At 42.8% G+C, this 15,619-nt stretch overlaps 1 protein-coding gene across 3 annotated transcripts in view; it reads left to right on the top strand.

The window, feature by feature from the left end:
• Positions 1 to 5,267: 5,267 nt before the first annotated feature.
• The window catches only part of dnmbp (dynamin binding protein), a 54,232-nt gene continuing 43,880 nt past the window's right edge, over positions 5,268 to 15,619 (top strand). For all 3 annotated transcript variants that reach the window (XM_012923643.4, XM_004567484.4, XM_004567483.4), the window contains exon 1: positions 5,268 to 5,588. The gene's annotated coding sequence lies outside the window, so the exon portion shown is untranslated. The remainder of the gene's footprint in view (positions 5,589 to 15,619) is intronic.

Raw genomic sequence — 15,619 nt, 5'->3', positions numbered from 1 at the left:
ATAGGAAAATGTGCATTTCAGGGTGCATACAGTAGATGTCACTGATGCATAAGAAACAAAGCAGGACTTAGTCAAATAGTTACATATTCTTTCTGTTGAATTGAATTTCTCAACAAAAGGACGCCTTTGTTTTTTTACTCCAAAAGATATTCCCTCACACAGGATTTAGATGGGTCCAAACTGTCCCACAGATGTCACCGCACATAGCACATGTTCAAACTTCATTCAGGGAGCCATCGTTCCCATCATTTGTTCCCACCATTTGTTATCATTAAAAGACACCGATCCCCTCAGCACAGTAATGTTTCCTTACAGGGTAATGATGGTCCCTCAGAATAACTTAATAATAAGAATAACCTAAAATTATTCCTGCCTTTATGTGGACCGTGGCAAAAAGTTAAATCCCCTCACTTTAGAGTTAGTGGCTTAGATGTTTGGGTTTTATCTTCATACAGATTACAACACTGTTATAAGTACATTTGAGATGTCTGTGATGTAATGTTGTTACAATTTCCTTTTGTATGGCAGCAGGATGCTCTCAGACACTAGTTTTTGATAGTTGTAGAGCCATATCATAGTGCTGACTTGTTGTTATTTATTTGGTCCTATAATAACTCACTGAAGTTTGTCTATTTGAGACACATGAACAAACTGCTGATCAGTGTGGTGCTTCAAACAAATGATACACAACAAGCTAAAGTCACAAGACTGAGCCTCGACTTCCTGCAGATGGCAGCAAAGGATCCCGTTAGGTGGAAACATAAACATCACTGACATCATATTTCATGATAACATTTTGTAGGCAAAAAATTGTTGTGTAATTTTATGATATGTTTTGTTGACCAGAGAACAAACCTCTAAACGTGTTTTTCAAACTGGAGTCTCAAACCTGCTCTTTCAACAGGTTTCCCTCAGGCAGGTTGAAACTAAAGTGAAACTATGTATGATTTATGATTTATGGTTCGACAGCTTCTCTGGATCTATTATGCGGGCCTAAAATTCACCTTCAATTCTTTTTTGCTGTTAACAATTGACCTTTTCAGTGTGTGTGTGTGTGTGTGTGTGTGTGTGTGTGTGTATCTATCTGCTCCAGATATCTGCCTTTCTGTGTCATTTCCATAACAAGCACAACAGCCTCTCTCTGACAAACAGGAAAGAGGGAAAGCGTACTTCACCAGGCATTCTGTGAATTTATGACCCCGACTTTCCACAGAAACACATGAGGAAATCCATAAATAGTTAAATACAAAGTAAAAACAGTAGATTACTGTAATTCAGCAACAAATTTTGTAAGTGATAATGCACAGAGAATCGCACATATCCGTGTGTTTCTTTGTGTTTAACTTCTGATCTCTTCTGTTCTTTGTAGATTTAGTTGATGTGTTAAATTTCATCACCCAACTTCAATAAGAGTGTTGTTTTAATTGTTTTAATAAAAAACAGATATTTCCCCTTTTTATTTTCTGAAGAGAGAAAAATGAAATGGTGCTGGCATCACACGACTGCACAATAATCCTGAAGTCAAAAAATGACTATTGCCTGCTTGAGATTATCATGTGACGTTATCATGTGACATTAAAGCTTTTGTTATGGTAAAATTGAATCATAATAGTCATTAATTCATCCTTACTGCCATCAGTTCAGGGATCAGTCTGGTAACTACAATAACTTTTCTTTTGGCCAGTCAACCACCATAGCTCATGTTTCTCAGAGGCAACACAATCGGATGATTGTGTGACAGCCAGTGTATTCTCTTCACACAAACCATTGTAGTGACGCTTAACTGGCAGGAAAATATTGAAAGACAACAATAGACCCACATTTTGCCCTTGGATGAAAGTGGCTACTGTGAAAAGAAACAAAGCTGGTGATTCATAAGTGGTTAATGATCTGGAGTGTTCCCAGCTGTAGTATGCATTTGTGTGCGTGCACGTGGGGTTGCACTTGTGTAGACTGGTTAAATGTGGCGTCAATGAAGCCCACCAGCAGTCCAGGCATCTCCCACACTGATTTATCCACATTCAATGAGTCAGGATGATGGAGACAGTCAATCTATCAGCTAATCACATGGCAGCAACTCTGTGCATTTATGCATGTAGATAGCACAACCAGCTGAAAGGTGATTTAACAGAGTACTGACAGAGATTAAAAGACAGAAAGCTTTTCTCTCATATTGGCTTCCTGTTAAATTCAGAATTTAATTTAAAATCCTGTTCCTCACATACAAGGTCTTGAATAGTCAGATGCTATCTTATCTTAATGACATGATAGTACGGTATCACCCCATTAGAGCTCTTCACTTTCAGACTGCAGGCTTACTTGTGGTTCCGAGAGTGTTTAAAAGTACAATGGGAGGCAGAGCCTTCAGCTTTCAGGCCATCTTTTGTGGAATCAGCTTCTAGTTTGGATTCAGCAGACAGACACTCTTTAAGATTAGGCTTGCATATAGTTATGGTTGGATCAGGTGACCCTGTCCTTCCTTAGTTATGCTGCGATAGGTGTAGGCTGCTGCATTCCCATGATGCATTGAGTGTTTCTTCTTCAGTCACCTTTTTTACTCACTATGTCTGTATACACTTCTCTGCATTAAATTATTAGTTATTATTCATCTCTGGCTCTCTTCCACAGCATGCCTTTGTCCTATTTTCATCTGCTCACCCCCAACTGGTCGCAGCAGATGGCTGCCCCTCCCTGAGCCTGGTTCTGCTGGAGGTTTCTTCCTGTTAAAAGGGAGTTTTTTCTTCCCACTGTCACCAAAGCACTTGCTCCTGGGGGTCATAGGGGTTTTCTTTGTTTTTCTCCATTTTCTTTGTCTTATCATAGGGTCTTTACCTTACAATATAAAGTGCCTTGAGGCAACTGTTGTTGGGATTTGGCATTATATAAATAAAACTGGATTTTAAAAAGTTTAATTTAATTTAATGTCAGAGGACTATGGCCAGACTGCTTTGACCTGATAGAAAGGCAACAGTAACTCAAATTACAAGTCATTACAAAAGAAGGTTTGCAGAAGGCCAGATGGCCTACAGCAGCAGAAAACTATAGGCATCCACTCCTGTGGGCTAAGAACAGGACAATGAGGATAAGATGCAAATTTTCTCACCACAGTTGGTCTGACGTGATGATTCTTGAGGTAAACATCATGGAAGCATGGATCCATCCTGTCTTGTATCAACAGTTTAGGCTGCTGGTAGTGGTGTAATGGTGTTGGGGATATTTTTCTGGTATGCTTTGGATCCATTAGCACCAAATGAGCATTGTTTAAACAACACAGTCCACCTGAGTATTGTTGATGATGATGTCCATTCCTGTATGATCAAACTGGTTTCTTGAATAAGACAAGAAACAAAATATGGCAAGAAGAAAGTGAGTTCAGCGTACTCACCAGATCTCAGGCCAAAAGAGCACATTTGGGATGTGGTGTATGGGAGATTCACATCATGGATGTGCAGCCGACACACATACAGCAACCGTGTGATGCTATCACATCAATATGAACCAAAATCTCTGAAGAATTTTCCAAAACATTTTGTTGAATCTTTGCCATGAAAAATGAAAGCAATGCTGATCACAAAAGGGGTTCCAACACAGTGATAGTGCTTTTTAATAAACCAGCATAAACAAAAACTGTAAGCATTTCTGTTTATGCTGGTTTAAGTCCATTTCAATGTAGGCGACAGTGTGTCCGGTCCTGTATCTTTTCCTTTTCCGTGTCCTCTGCTCAAAGCTAAAGCATCCAACTGACTGTTTCCTCCCATTGTTCTGCATATACAAGATCACATATGAGGAAGCTGTTATTACTGCAGAGGCAGCAAAAACTGATTTCACACCACAACACCATGGCTGCGAAAAGATCTACCCAACATATAATTGCTCATGCGGCCACTATGATTTTCTGTCTCTAAAAAAAGATTTCAGCGTCCTAATGACTCCAAATGAAAGAGCTGCAGTTTGAGAAGACAGCCACATAAGAGGATACTAGTGACACCTTCCTGCTGGGTGTCAGAAAGCTGTATTAAACTAAATTCTTCTTCTTTACATTTACTTCTAGTCCCAAAACACTTACCACATTAAAGAAAAAAATCTCAACAGTCAGGATTAATTTCAGTCAAATGACTTGTGCGGTCACCAAATAAAGAAAGACGGAAACTCACAAGTTCCAAACTTGGGGATGATGTTACTTCCTAAAACTGCTGTGAACACTTTTTTTTTTTTGGTTTGGGTCAACGTCACAGTACAAACGAGTGCTGACCTGTGGTGAAATGAGACTGAAGAACCGAGAAAGCATTGGTATATATTTATTCCCTGCTTGTAAACGGGTTTGTTCTGTCTCTCAAAGGGCTTCTACAAGCAACATGTGACTGTATTATTAAAGCTGATTAAAATGACTAGGTTAAGCAGCAAATTCTAACGTTTGGATACATGGTTTACAAAAATATTAACTATGCTAGTCCAAGAAGACCCTGAAATTAAACAGAATTAAAGATTTTAAAATTTAGAGAGCCACTCTAGTGGATTACATTTGAAAAACTGTAATCAGCCAGTTGACTGATAACTGAAAAAACAGAACAAAACTGGATGCTCTCTGTTCTTGTCTAATAATAATGTGTCATATGTAAAAATGGCCCAGGTCGAAGTAATTTTCAGTGATCTAGAGACATATAGAGAGTAATAAAATACAATACTGGATGCAAATGATAAAAAGGCCCCAAATTTCGGATCATGAAGTTAGAATATTCAGGCTCCTCAAACATTGAGTTTCCTGCAATTTTTTTCTCCTATATGATGTCAAAGACAGCGAATAACCAGCTGCACCCATGTACTGTTTAAACCTTCTGTTTTGGAAGAGTAACCAATCACAAGAAACTTGGCCTAAAAGCACCATTTTAAGCCAAGCTTCTAAGGTTGCTTTATACAGTGGATTAACCTAGGGGCTGCTAAATTATAAATATTTGAAATATGAGTCATGCCAAGCTACTTTAGCTGATTTTAGGAGTAAAAATATCAAGATGTGTATGCGATAGCATAACGTAAGCTAATGGGCTTCTGCACTGAAACAGGCCCCAGTAGTTATCACGTATATACTAATCTATTCATTTTTGAATAAATAACAGTGCACACATACATACTCTTCTAACACTACTTTTGAAAAACTTCATATAAAGCTAGAGTAAAAGTAGCCAGGTTGCTCAAATCTTTTCAGTCAGGCATCAGCCGAGCCAGCCGCGGGTCTGTTCGGGAAAAGTGGGTGGCGTTGAAAGTGTGTAAGCATGGAGAGGAGAGGCGCAGAGCAGCTCGGCTCTTCTCGTGGCTAATGTGATGACAGCTGATTACATCGACACCCGCAGAGGACCACAGCCGGACCGCTTCTTGCGTGTCAACATGTTTTAATGCCTTTCGCAAACAAAACCACACAGCTCTTCTAGGAAATAATGACTCGGCGCACAGCTCCGAGGCTGTGGGACGCGTAGCTGTTAAAAAGTTGCGGTGTCGTGGAGAAGGGCAACTCCGCCAACACCGCACCACATCACCAGGCTCGAGAAGTTGGGTATCTAGTCTGAGTGGATCTAACGGCCTGGTCCCAAAAGGTAAGCAAAGCGCATTGAAAGTCAAACGTTGACTGCTACACGGTGCCAGTCGAAGTTTATAAGCACCGGGGTTCAGTTACATAGAAATACGCGGTTTTTTGTCTATAGCCACGACATCAGTTTTTTCTCTACTAGACCTGAGACTTTTACAATTTGTTCATTGAAGTGTGCGCTCTAATAGCGGCACTTTTGGGGTGTACCCCATACATGACAGTCCGCAGACACGTCCTACGGTGTGTTAATACGCAGCTATTACTCCAGCGGACTACTGACGTGAGCTGAATGAGTGATGGCAGTAAACACAGGTGCTGCAGACTAAATAATCCCCCCGCTGTCTGTCTGTCACCTGTGGTCGTCGCTGTCAGTTGTTATGCCATGTGAGCGAGATCAGCACACACACACACAGCCACACACACACACACAACCGTGTTTCCATCACCTCAGAGGATATAGCATTAGTGATTTACCCCCCAACTCTTGACTAGCGTTAAAGTGAAGGGGGATTTCTTCTTGATCTTTCAATGAAGTCATCACACACATTGTGATTTTGTAAACAGATGTCCTCAAAACGAGAACCGCAGGCGACATTGTGGTCTGACGTAAGTGCACGGGATCTTCAATGTTACATCACATACTTCCGAGATTAGCGATATTGGTCATTTATCGATATGTATATAATGGCAATAATGTAACTTTGCAGATATCTTTGTGGATAAAAGTTTGATAACTTAGAAATAATCAGATCTGAGCGCGAGACAAACAGTGCTGTATATGGTGGACCAGTCATGATACCAGTTTTCAAGTTAACAAAAAATATGATATTGTTATTTCACATAAATGAGGTGTTTTAGGGTTATATTTAAAAAGGAAACCGATCTGGTCATTGTTTATTACCATCCTAGTAATTTACCATGAACATGTAGCTTTCTCTGCCACTTTCTCTGCAGACAGAATAACAATAGTCCACTAAACAATAGCTTTTTCTGTAACAAAAGCTTTCCTTCACAGGAAAACACTTGATTCTCAGTACTGTTTTCAAGATGATAACAGGGTAAACTGAGAACAAAAAATTAAGGTCGTAAACAAAAAAACCCCCAGTAACATCATAGCACACTTTTTAGTTGTCTGATGTAATGAAAAAATAATATATAGTAACGTTAAGTGTAAAGTGTGAGAATGTTTTTTATCTGGTTTGAGGTAGTGCTGTGTTTCTTGTGACTTGGCACCATGTTTTTTGTTGACGTTACTCAAATAGAGTTGGTAAAGTAGGCTGCTGCTGTTTCTGTCTAGATGCTAAATTCTAGCTGGTAGATTTTTCTGGACTTCAAAAGAAACGTAACATATTTTCAACACAAACATTTTTTGTTTTTGGTAAATTAATGCTGTCTGTAGACGTTACTGATAGGTAGGAGTGTTGAGGTTTGATTGCTGCCTGTCTCCAACATTTACATTATTGTTTTATTATTATACATAGCTGCTAGTCAGTTTTGTATAATACTAACAGATGGCTAATGTGGCTATTGGGTAATTGCTAATGGTTAAACAGCTGGTGTTAACCTGTGCAACAGCCAAGTTACAGTAAAATACCCAAGTGTTTTTGAAACAGAGCTTTACTGACCTTTCGAAGTACCCCAGAAAGAGCTGTTTAGTGCTGTGAATTGTTCATGTGTTCAGCTGCTAGTGAGGGGAGGGGCTGTGTGCCTGCCTATCTGCACCCGTGATACTTGAGGATGGCACTGTTTGTATCAATATTGTTGCAAATGCGTAGCTAATCTGTTCATTTTTTTTACAAACCTTACCGAAATAAAGAGAACCCAATAGTGTGATGGTTAACACATTCACCTAATTCCTGGAGATTGCATCAGGTGGGGAAGCTGGTGTAAAAACACATGGCGCTTCTTCTATGGCGACCCCTTGTGAAGAAGAAAGTTGAAAGTAAAGAAAAACTAAGCAAGCGGCTCCTTAGCATTTTGTGTACAACTAAATAGTGAACAAGTAAAGAGTTGGATCTGGATGAGAAACTGAAGACACTGCGTGCTGATACGGACATGACCCGTTCTTTACAGGGTAGCTACAACCTACAGCATAATGTACGAATAGAGCCTCATGTTGAGTTAAATTGGTAATTGAGATCATGAACTCATTAGGAGAGTGTTTACTGAGATCATAAGGAGGTTCGTGACAGATTTGTATACAAACTGACTTCATTTTGCAACCAGAAGAGTCGCCTCAACTGGTCACTCCTGGCACTTTCACATTGACTTTAGGGTCGGAGGTTGTATCAACTTTTATACACTCTTTGGGCCCCATGGTGGGTTTGTCATTGGAGATCAGTTCTGTACATATACATCCCACTAACTGCTTAACAAACAGAATATTTACATTTATGAATAAGCAAAGAGTGTTTACAAGAGCGTAACTGTACTTTCAATTTTAATGTGTCTATTTCCTGATGTGCATGCTTTTACAGTGAGTTAATGGGTAGAGTGATAGATTAACTAGTTCCCTCTTGTGCACCATTTATTTCTGCATGTCTCTTGCAGGACAATGTATGTATTTACTTTGACCGTGCAGACTAACTTATCAACATGGATTCGCTCTGCTGGGTTGGTGATGTTTGAATCTTCGTTTATCGCCATCTTTGGTGTTTGTGGTTTTATTCTGCTCCATATCTGCATGAGCATAAGCAACAAAAATGGTTATGTTATTTCGGTTTTGCACCTTTGACATTTTTAACACAGTAGTAAAGTCATGTGCACATGTAGACTCACACCATCGACTGGCAGTCAGTCAGAGTATCTGTAGTCTTTGCTTCAGTTTCTGTATTATACCCTCATGGTTAGCAATCGCACTGCTTTCGCAGTGACACACATCTGTCAAACATTGTAATCCAACTGAAATCAAAAAGTTACTAGCTTTAATGAAATTTTAGGTATCTGTTTCTGTTATCTTGCCCTCTTTTTGTGTTTACCATCCAGTCACAATTTTGGATGCACAGAAACTTCCTGCACACTAAATTATTAATACTGGCAGCACGATCCTATATCAGCAAAGAAACCTGAGATGTTTGACTCAGTTTGCTTGTATTACACGCAGCACAAATGTTATACATTATTATGATTGTTACAAACAATAAAATGCACTCAACAGCTGCTGCACAGTATCCCGAAGGACAAGTAGCAAAAGTAAAAGTAACTTAAGAAAGCATGGGGAATTCCATTTTTTCTTCCGATTACAAAGTATTCCATCACTTCCAAGACAAGGTATTTCCCACACCTTAACAATGACAGCATCGCTCGCAGTCTTTGTTGGCAGCACAGTTTTGGTTTGGTTGGCTTAATGATGAGAACGGTTAGTTATTTTGGACTTGATGTACCGGTAAAAAAAAAAAAAGTGAAGTGTCCAAAGGAAGAACTTAAGCATGCATGTTTTGGAAGAGGGAACTAAGTAAATTAAGGCCTGCTCGTGTTCATACGAGCCAGTTATGTTGGCACAATAAGACACATTGTTGACAAAAAAGCTTAAATCTAACAGACAAGTTGGGACGGTCACCGAGGCGGAGAGACTGACAGAAGTTTTTCTTACTTGTAATGTGATAGACTAAACAAAAGAAACTCAAAACTTCACCAAGGCTGAGTGATTTGCTCAGTTTGATAGCTGGCAGACATTACAATTATAGACCTTTACTTTACTTCTGAGTAAAGCTACATCTTGTACTTTTTCTTTCTATGACTCATCGTTAGCTTTGTTGAGCTTTTACATCCTGTTTCATGCAACCATGTTCATTTTTCTCAAATATCTTCTTGTCATTGCACAGTGATTTAAAGATAGGTGTGGTTCACGCTTCAGTGTTTTTGGCAGAATTTGTGCCAAATTCCTACAAGGCTGGTATTTCAGTTTTGTGCCCAGATGATTCCAGGCCAGTCCCAGTAAAAGTTATCCCAAGATATAATTAACAAACATCAAGCCCCGTAAGGAAAACGCGTTAAAGAAGGCTAGAAATCGCCATCTTGGAAGTCTCTCGCAGTGTCCTCAGTTCACCCCGAATTGTGTAAAAGTTTGGAGAGAACATGTGAAAGGTTTCACCCTCCATGAATTTATAATTTTTCTGCTGGCACGTCATGGTTTGATCCCTGAGGAAAGACATGTTATGTAACAGCTCATATGCAAGCTATTAGGAGTCATCCATGTTTTAAGGGTGCGGCATATCCTCGGGTACCTCTGGGGTCCTCTCAGGAAAAACCCTCTGCCATCCAAACACATCTCTTGTATCTATGACAACGAGGCCTCGGCTCTCTGAGTGCAGTCGTCTGAGCTGTGCTGCTCAGTGTGGAAATGTTTATGCAAACGAACAGTTCCACCCTGTGTGTGTGTGTGTGTCATGCAAGCCATTGATATTCAACACGTGTAGGCTTTAGAAAGGAATGGAAGGACAACTATGTGAGTGGAGTGAGTCATGGGAGGAAAGAAAAAAGTAGTCAGGATGAAGTGGAGTCTGAAAAATAACTGCATTCCCTTGTGGAATGTTTGTGCGCTGGCCAAGCTGCAGAGATGCAGGAAAGCAAACTCAATGAAAATGTGGAGGCGGAGGTGGATCTGGCTCTATGGATGAGCCAAAAAAGAGTGTTTCCACCCAGGGTTTTTCCCTACATTCAGCAGCAACACTTGCAATGTTACTTGAACTTTCCTCATAGCTTTAACCTTACCAGCCCCATAATGGGCATTTGAAATCAAGTAAATAAGTGAAATACTAATTGTCATTGTGTCCAAAATAATTGACTGCAGAAGATTTTGGTATCTAGAGGATTTATAAACAAGACTGGGTTGGCTGCACTGCTGGAAAACATAGGTGTGGAAGATGACTGATATGAAAAGCACCATAGATGGGCTTGTCTTACCATGACCCAGTTAACTGTTAGGAAAGAAAGCAAGTAAGAGCTGCTTTGTATTGCAGTATGTTTTGCTAACCAGAGGATATTTTTGTGTAATACTGTAATTTTACAGTCCTCAGACAGATATGATATGTTTAAGATAAACAGCATAATGCACAGGTCTCCAGGAGTAAACTGCAGAAGATCTATAAAATAATGACATGGCTTCAGGAGGTGGAGAAGTGCCTGCATTTGTTTTAAAGGCCAGGGGGGACCTATGACATACTCACTTAATTCTATACCTCGAGAGACACCTTCCCTAATTATTTCAAGGTCTCAATGACTAGTTTCAATCTAATCACATTTGTTTTCTAAAAACAAGTTGGTGACACCATGATGGTTAATTCCAATAATTATAGTTTAAAGGCATTTTCAGTTTAAATCAGTTTGTTACATTTTCAGAAATAGCTTAGTGACTTTCTTCTTCCTGAACATTACGTCGGTATCGGAGATACCCTCCAAACATCTGTTAACGATTAATCACCAACCATGAGTGGCCGGTGTAGGTTACTGACAGTCGTTAGCAGTCGTTGCCACAGCTGCCTGTAGTTTGCATGGCAAACACTGACTTGTCAGCAAACACTCGTGAACTAGTAGCCGAGCAGTATTTAAACTTGAGAAAGTGCGACTCAAAGTGGAATCTTTGAATATTTGCCTTCAAAGTAAAAGTTGCACCTTTAGAAATGTGTTGGTGGTAACAGTGAGGCATAATGTTTGCTTTTTTTGGTGCTTTCCGTGCAAGCTAATGATCTAATGATCAAAGCAAGATTACAAGATGTTTCTGTGCACAGCATATACCTCCTTGCATCACGGAATATACATTTTTTGACGGTGGTTGCCAACCAGTATCTAGGCCTCTGTATTAGACTAGTGAAAATCTAGTTGGCTCTGTCATATTGTTACCATTATCATTCTGTTCTTGTATTTATGTGTCCAAAATACTTACGTTACATGATGCCTTGTATATTACTTCACCCTTTACACTTAACTTGAGTATGATTAGAAGTAAAAGGAAGAGTTTTTTTTCTACTGTAGAAATTGTTTGTACTGATATGCAAAGTTGGCATGTTAACATGCTGTCTAGTAGGTTTGGATGCTTTTGCCGTTTTTCTCTGTGTAGTCACTGGGGCCTGCTCACATGTCTGAGTAGAGCAACATGGGTCCGCCAAATATTTAAACAAGAATTTGGCATCTGCGGTCATTTGAATCAGCTCGCCAGATGTGTTCTCTACATGCAGCTGGCTGAGGCCATGGAAGTGCTGCCTCATCTGGATGAAATGCATTGTAAAGCAAGGCTGCGCTCCTATTTCTTCTGTGCCCTTTTTATTTGTTGTTTAGAGCAATGCGAGCTGCTTTTTATGCATGCATGTGCATAAGTTGACTGCTAGAAAAACAATCAGCAAACATTATATTTTTGTACTTTGACATTTTTTTTAAAATTTTTCAGACATTTTTATGACTGATATTTTATAAAGCAGACATGGAATATAACATAGATTAGACCATCAATCATTATAATATCGTAAACTAAATAATCCCATGTTTACGCTCTGCTTCCGGTCTTTGTTTGTTTAAAATAAAACTCCACTGATATCTCAATTGGTCATGTCATCACCCCACAGGAGGCCTGAGAGCCATTCACTCTATAAACACATGGCCATAAAACCACATGACTTGTGTTGACAACTGTCAGGCCATCTCTTTCTCTCCCTCCATCCTATGTGCTGAAAGACCAGATGGCCAAAAGCGAGACAGCAGATGTCCCAGTATTTCTTTTTTTTAAATATCTAGAACAGTCCACCTGCTTTGATTATGCTGTTTCGGGGTGAATGTGTTTCGCTGGACTCAGCATTCTGGATGGAAGCACGCTGCACTGCTGCACAGCCAGAGTCCCCGGTAAACAAACTCAATGAAAAGACGCCCAGCCAACTCCAGAGGATTCTAACAGTGCGTTAGTGTGCGTTTGTGGGTTGCACAGGCACGTGCCAGCCTGCCACTTTAATATGTCTGAATAGGATGAATGGCACAGAGGTCACGCGTCAGTGCAAGCCCTGTCCTGGAAGGCACGTAGATAATGAGGCAGCGGCTTTATTGTTGGCATCAGAGTTCGTTCAAATAAAAGATACAGGCAGTCAGCAGATCCCACTTCCTCCACTGTGGTCTCACACTGAGTCACTGCTTCAGCTGGAGGATACCTGTGTGCAGGGAAAAACTCGAGATGCCACGCAGCAGTGGCAAAGACGGATGAACTGATGTAGTTGTAAGAACGCGCTGAACTCCTGTCGCGTCGTTAAAAAGCAGTTATGGAGCGTAACAGCTGCAGCTACACAGTTTTGTTCTCATTAGTGATTCCTTTTTTTTTTTTTTTTTTTAAATGACATCAGAAACAGCAGTATGCGACATTACGTGATGGCAGAGCTTCAGTTCATCCTTTGTCATTTTTTTTTTTTTTTTTTTTTTTTTTATAAATAGAACAGGGGGAATGAATGAGAGAAAGAGGGGGAGAGAAAGAAAGAAAACCAAAGGGGAGAAGAGACGGTGAGAGGGGGGGGGAAGAGAGAGAGAAAAAAAAAAAAGAACTCCTGGGTCACCTGTATGGAGAAAAAAAAAAAACAAACAAAAAAAACAAACAGAGGAGACAGCAAACAACAAAGAGCAACATAATAATAGAAAAAACAAAGCACCATCACAATAAACTAGCTAGTCATAGATATCAATATTTACTAAATAATAAATGATATTGTGCAGCACGCAAGATAGACAGCGCACAGTGTGCTTTGAGGCAGCAGCCAAGAAAGCTTTAGTCCGCGTCTGTGAATACCCATGTGTGCATACCTGTGTGGATCAGCATGCTTGCATTCCAAAGGTTTCTCCATGTAATGATCTGCTAGGGAGTGTGGGGGGGCCACAGCCCCGTCCTCCAGGGTGTGAAGCGGGTATGGAGGAGATCAAAACTCCAGACATCCAGAGGCCCCCAGAACACAAGAGACCATGGAAGACCAACAGAGGGGCAGCCGCGCCATTGTTCCAGTAAGAGCTGAGGAGAGTCCCAGATGAGGGCTCGCCCAGCAGCCGCGGAGCAGAAGTCAGGGGGAGTTGCAGTGACGCGCCCGTGAGCTCCGCCGGCCCCCAGCTGTGCCTGAGTGACCGAGCCCCAGGCCGAGAGGCCGGGGGCACCCCACCTCCAAAGGGGCCCGAGCGAGCCCCAGGCCCCGACAAGCGGCCGCCAAGGAGTGAGCCGGTGTGTACCCGGACGCCCACCCCCAGACACAAAGAACCACCAACACACCGACACCTGAGGGAGTCCGCCACCGGCAGGGGAAGTGGTGGTGGGTGGAGATAGGCCTCCAAACCTTGGAGGGCCTGAGGTGTCCCCAGAGAGGTGGCGTCTGATACCCAACCTGACATATAGACACAGACATACAGGCACCCACAGACACAAACATCCATTCCCACCCTCATGCTCTCATATGCACTCACTCCACACTCAACCAACGTGGAGACAGACATAAAGAGACGCTGTACACACAATCACACTCCCCAAGCGTACTCTACAAACCGGGTGTAGGTACCCTTGCCCCTGGAGGGGGGAATTGCACCCAGACCCAGGTGGTGTTACCCTTTTCCCTGCGGTGGGGAGAGGCAGACCACCCCGACTCCGCAGCAGCAGGGAGGCCCCACACCCCAGACCGCAGTCGGACGGCCAACTCCTCCTACTAGCCCTCCCGCTCCAGCAGGCCGCAGAGAATGGGAGTGGGAGAAGACTCCAAACCTCCCTCCACCCGCTCATTGTAGTGTTGATGCATATGTGTTCTAAGGTGTAATTAAAACCCAGGAGGGCATGGAGCTACCTGCCAAGGAGCAGCAGGTAAGCGCATAGTCCCTCCTGCTAGCCCTCAATGACTAAGTGTATTTAAAATTGAGAGGTGGGCAACGACGTCAGGGGTGAGGTATACACCCTGATGGTAATTTGGACTCCGTGATTGTGCCCACCCCCAAGATCCTATATGTATGTGTAATGAGAGTGTGAATAATGTGAATGTCTAAGTTGTGGGATAAAATTGAGGCAGAGGCAGCCAGAAGGGGACGGGGGGGGGTAGCCTCCTCTGCACCCTGGTGACATACCCCCACTCCAAGGCCCTGCATGTGTGGGTGGTTGTGGAGGAGCAGGAAGAGGGAGGCAGCTGGAGATGGGGAGGGAAGGAAGGGAGGGGCAGGTAACCCCTCCCTGGGGCCAGCTCCCCCGCTGACCCCAGTAGGCACTCCCACCCTCCGCGACCCGCCAGGGAAGGGGGGCCCAGGCCCATCAGACCGGGGCCCAGTGCAGTAGCGCCCTCCGGCTCCACAGAGCCCTGGACAGTCCACCCAACCCCACCACAGAGAAAACTGCACCCACCCCACCTTCCACACATCTTCCAGACTACATTGAAGAGCCCCCCAGGCGGCTCGACGCACCGGCGGCACCCTGCTCCAGGGCCGGGCCCCCATGCACCCACCCGCCCACAACCCCGGCAGCACACCAACCAGGACCCAAGCCCCCGAGGCCCGGCCCGGGCCCCAGCCCAGAGACGGAGCGCCCCCAGAACCTCACGCCCATCCCGGACCCACCCAGGGGCAGCCAGGTTGCCAGGTCAGTAACCCACGTCCGTCAGCACAGACCCTCCCCTAGCCCCGCTGCACGCAGCCGCGAGGAAACAGTCACCTGAGAGCCAACAGAGCCCCCAACCGGACGTGACCGCTACCCCGGTTGAGCCCCCCAAGGAAGATGCCTCCCGGGAACCCCCCGACGCCCTAAGCCTGTCCCTACCCCCTCACCAATCACAACAGTGAAGGCGGGACCAAACTATGACCCCCCACCCCCACTAGGTGATGGAGCTGATAAAAGGGGCCCAGAGCAATTGATCTAATGTGGTGGCAGAGGCTGTGTCAAGACTAATGTAATCTAATAGATAATTTCTATATTGGTTAGAATTAAGATTATTTTTATTTTTCCAGTTCATGAGGACTGTTTTCTTGGCAATGCATAGGGCAGTGAAGATCATATGGGCTATATTCTTTTCTGAAGTGACATTATCTAAGCTGCCCAGTAAACACACTAAG

Source organism: Maylandia zebra, linkage group LG8 (assembly GCF_041146795.1).
Source record: "Maylandia zebra isolate NMK-2024a linkage group LG8, Mzebra_GT3a, whole genome shotgun sequence".
Lineage (NCBI taxonomy): Eukaryota > Metazoa > Chordata > Actinopteri > Cichliformes > Cichlidae > Maylandia > Maylandia zebra.
Note: the sequence above shows the minus strand (reverse complement) of the source record. Positions and strands in the feature narration are given on the sequence as shown.